Source organism: Zalophus californianus, chromosome 4 (assembly GCF_009762305.2).
Source record: "Zalophus californianus isolate mZalCal1 chromosome 4, mZalCal1.pri.v2, whole genome shotgun sequence".
In the NCBI taxonomy this organism is placed as follows: Eukaryota; Metazoa; Chordata; class Mammalia; order Carnivora; family Otariidae; genus Zalophus; species Zalophus californianus.
In genome coordinates, this window is record NC_045598.1 from 33,756,494 (window position 1) to 33,761,051 (window position 4,558).

Sequence of the window (4,558 nt, forward strand, 5' to 3'; positions counted from 1 at the left end):
CAAAACTTTCTTTTATCAACAATACTGAAATAAACATCTTTACACATGCAGAATTCTTCATTCTTGGACTGATTCCTTAGGAGTGATTGCTAAAATTGGTTTCACAGAGTATGCTGGCCGTCTGATTTTTCTGGCCAGTATCCGTTCTCATTGCTTCTACTGATAGTGCCTTGAAAATTTTCTCCATTAAAGAGAAAATGTTGGTATGTTGTGTTTTCATTTTCATCCAGTTCAAAATACTTCTAATTTTCCTTGTTTATTTCTTCTTTGGTCCATGGGTTATTTAGAAGTCTGTTATTTAGTTTCCAGATATTTGTAGATTCTCTAGAAATCTTTGTTACCGATTCCTAATTTAATTTCACTGTGGCCAGAGGACACACTCTCTATGACTTGAATACTTTTCAGTTTACTGAGACTTGTTTACTAGCCCAGAGTATATACTGTATTGGTCAAATATCCCCTGTGTGCTTGAAAGAAATGTTTATTCTGCTGTTGTTGGATGGAGTGTTTTATAAATGTCAATTAGCTCAAGTTGTTTGCTAATGTTGTTGAAGTCTGCTATATATCTGGATTTTGCATCTACTTGTCTTACTGATGATTGAGAAAAGAGTATTGAGATTTCCAAAAATGATTGTGGATTTGTCCATTTCTCCTTGGAGATCTCTCTGGTTTTGCTTCACTTATGGTGAAGGTCCTGTTACCTGATGGCTTTCCAGGGCCCCTCCCAGAGCATCCTCACCACCAAAATCAACAGCTTTGAGGGAGAGCTAGGGTGCAGCAGACCCTCAGCAAGTACAGTTAGGAGCACCCCTAGACCAGCCTGCCAGACTTCCTCTGCATCTCCCAAATTCGTTTTTGCTATTCTTATTTTAGTCACATGGTGCTTGTTTAGATTTGCCTATGTTTACCAGTTTCTTTGTTCCTTCATTGCCATGCCAGTTACCAGTGTATTGCCTGTTGGCTCAAAATCACTCCGCATTGTGGGCTACTGCACCTGGATCCTGAAACATTTCTCCTTTACCAGCTGACAGGTTGTAATGTTAAACAGTGTCAGTAGATGGCACCAAGCGGTTCACCCAGGAGGAAGGGGCTTTCCTTTCTGTTTCTAGTGTGCTTCTGTTCTTCTAACTCCTACAGCCAGGGGGACTGCCAGCAATCTGCAAGCATGCTGCAACAAGTTTTGCAGTCACTAGTGGAAGGCTTCCTACTTACCAATCCTAGTTTGTGGTCCCCTGCGCTGGCCTTACTTCTTGCATTTCCTACTTCCTGGGATCAAAATTTCTTATCCTTTGTTGTTTTTTTTTTTTTTTTTCTTAAATAAGAGTTTATTAGTGGTAAATTCTCTTTATTCAGCACTTGGTCTTAAATGATGGACATGTCTTTATTTAGCACTCAGTCTTGAATGATAATTTGGCTGGGTATAAAAAGTCTAGATTAATAGTTATTTCCTCTTGGCACTTAGAAAATAACATTGCACTGTCTTCTGTTTTTCATTGTTTAAGATTTCTGCTTTGAGTTTAATTCTTTTATGGATAACCTGTCTATTCTCCTTTACTGCTTTTAAGATCTCTTTATCTTTAATGTTCACAGTTTCACTCAATGACTATATTTTTTCATTCTGGGGTTTGTTCTATTATTTGTTTGTTTGTTTTGCCATCTGTTCTTTAGTATCTTGCATTTTTTTTTAGAAGATCAAGTCCTTATTTTATGCCTTTAATTACATGAAATTATTGGTGAAGTGTTTGTGTAACTATGCCCTTTGTTATTTCTGCTGACCATCCTCATGTGAACTGTTTGCTCATGTGTTTTGTAATTTTGGATTGTGAACTCGTCTTCAGTGGGGCTTTCCTTGTGGCCTGGGCTATGGCAGTGTTCCTACAGACTGATAAACTTTGTATCTAACACCTCAGAGGTAACATTGACCTGAAACCAGTTTAATTTGTGGCTTTGGGTTTCTACATCACATAGTTCACATTTTGGACTCAAAACCCGGGCAAGAGGTAGGAACAGGATTTCAATATCTCAAGAGAAACTTTTTTTTTTTTAATTCGGATCCCAGTCAGAGACCTTGCCATTTCTTTGTGATGATAGATAGTTGTTTTAGTTCCATCAAGATAAGCAGCAAAACCCAAGACCCTGGCAGGTAACAAATCAATAATCCACACCCCACACCATCCTAGACTGCCATTAGCATCACCCCAAGTACTTACCTCTCTTTATTTTTTACATCTGGACATTTCCTTTTCATATTCTATGGTGTGGCTGCACCATAATTTACCTAAGTCCTTATTTATAAGCATTGAGGTGGTTTTCCATTTTTCTTTTACTCTAATAAACAATATCACCATGAACATTCTCATAGGTATTGAATATTATGGGTATTATTTAGTATCAATCTTTCAGGTTGTATGAAAATTTTTTTCCAGCAGCATTCAACAACACAAGGAAGCCAAACTGTTGGAATCACCCAGATTGGGCTTTTCCCCCCCAGGAAAGCACAATAAAAAGATACGGCAAGAGAGTTTAGAACTATGGTAAGAAAATCATTGAAATTATGAATCATAGATTCTGAAGTGTGTGAGGAGAGAAATAAAGATAACAGGGGAATCGGAATTAATAAGAAGAAAGTAAGAGTCAGTGGTTGTAGGCCCCAGTGAAGTGGAAACAAATGAATGATTACACTGTAAGTTCAGGAAGTAGTGGTCAGAAAATGGAATGTCTGAATACATGATTTCAGAAGTAGGATAATTCTTGGGTAATGGAAAAGACCAGGTAAGGCCATAAGCAACTGAAGTAGAATGTAGGTGGTGGACATTATTGATAAAGAAATCAAAGAAAGGAGAAGCCAGAACATTGAATGGGATCATCTACTTGGACACTGAAGTCACTCAAGATGATAGACTCAAGGGGCACCTGGGTGGCTCAGTTGGTTGAGCATCTGCCTTCTGCTCAGGTCATGATCCCAGGGTTCTGGGATTGAGCATCACGTCAGACTCCACGCTGAGCAGGGAGTCTGCTTTTCCGTCTCCCTCTGCCCCTCACCCTGCTTGCGTTCTCTCTTGTTCACTCTCTCTCTGTCAAATAAGTAAAATCTTTAAAAAAAAAAGATGATGGACTCAAGACTAAGACTTTGAGACAAGCGCAAAGTTTTCATAGGAAAAAAAAAAAAGAGTAACCAGGAGATCTGAAGGTGACAGTGCCCTGAAGTTGACAGTGCCAGGGAAATGGTAAGTAGCAAAACTTCTAAGGAGCAAGAGATTTTCTTATTTATTTATTTATTTATTTATTTATTTATTTATTGAGATTTTCTAATTAGAAGAGAGGAATAATGGTTTGGAGGAGTCAGTTGTAAAAAATATAATGTCCAGATGTAAAAAATAAAGAGAGGTAAGTACTTGAGGTGATGCTAATGGCACATCCGCACCCTGAAGAACTGTAGAGTTTGGGAGGAACAGACCTTATCTGAGACATATGCGAGAGGAGCAGTGTCTTCAAGGAGAATCCAGGTTACAGTTAAAGCCAGGAGATACCAGGGACAGGAAACAGAGGAACAGTCTAAGGAAACAGGAAGTTTTCCAGTCATGTAGCTGGACTTCCAAAGAATACAACAGTTTTGTGAAGTACACAAGGATATGGGTGTTGGGCTAAGGAAGAAAAGTCAGAATATTATGGTGTTAAGAGTACAGGAGAGATTTGGGTGATGGTCAAAGAAATCAAGAATGGTAAGCAGAGAGAACTGCTACATCATCAGACAAGGGGAAGGGTACAGTAGTCTCCTAAATCACCTGACATGCAGATGGGCATCGCAGATAGTAAGCAAGGAAGTCCAAATCTAGTTACTAGGTACTCAGGACTTACTGGCTTTGGTCCTATTTCTGCCTCCAGGTAAGGGTCAGGCAACAAACCAAGGGACCCCAGGGACCAAAGAAGAAAGCTACACTGTAAAGTTCTGTTCCTACCAGATCCTGTCCAGAAACATGGGAGAGGGTCACGCTGACAGTGCTCTGTGCCATTTTGTGCACCCTCCTGCATGCCCCCTAAGCCCTTATGTCACCCACGGCCTGCCTATCTAGTTCCCTGTCTGGCCTACAGTATCCTTATTGGTAAAATGGATGTAATATCTCTGATCACCTCATATTCGTGGAGTTACATAAATGATGTAAAAGGCTTTGGAAAATGTAGTAAGTTAAATAGCTGGAGGAACAGACTTCTCCCCACTTTGCCCACACCTGCTTCAGATCCATTCTCTTGGTCCCAAGCCTCTAACTGTATCGCAGCCCTTTGATCAATCTTTGCCTAGTGAGGGACAAAACTACATGTTATCTCAAGGAATAAGGACTAATATTACAGCCCCATTTCTTCTCTTTGCTATTGCCTGTGATCACTCTCCAACTTAGCACCTGGCGCCATTTCCCTGGCTGGCAGACCGGCTGACTGCCCAGAAGGGAGGGGCACACATATTTCATAATGGGCATTCAGCCATGGGATGATGCGAGGGCTGGTGTGGGAGATAAATGCTGGGGTAGGTCTGAGCTTATGTCCAGTTACTCCTTTTTGC

At 40.2% G+C, this 4,558-nt stretch overlaps 1 protein-coding gene across 3 annotated transcripts in view; it reads right to left on the reverse strand.

The window, feature by feature from the left end:
• LOC113935113 (peptidyl-prolyl cis-trans isomerase A-like) overlaps positions 1–4,558 on the reverse strand; it is a 59,520-nt gene that overhangs the window by 45,670 nt on the left and 9,292 nt on the right. The gene's annotated exons all lie outside the window — the stretch shown is intronic.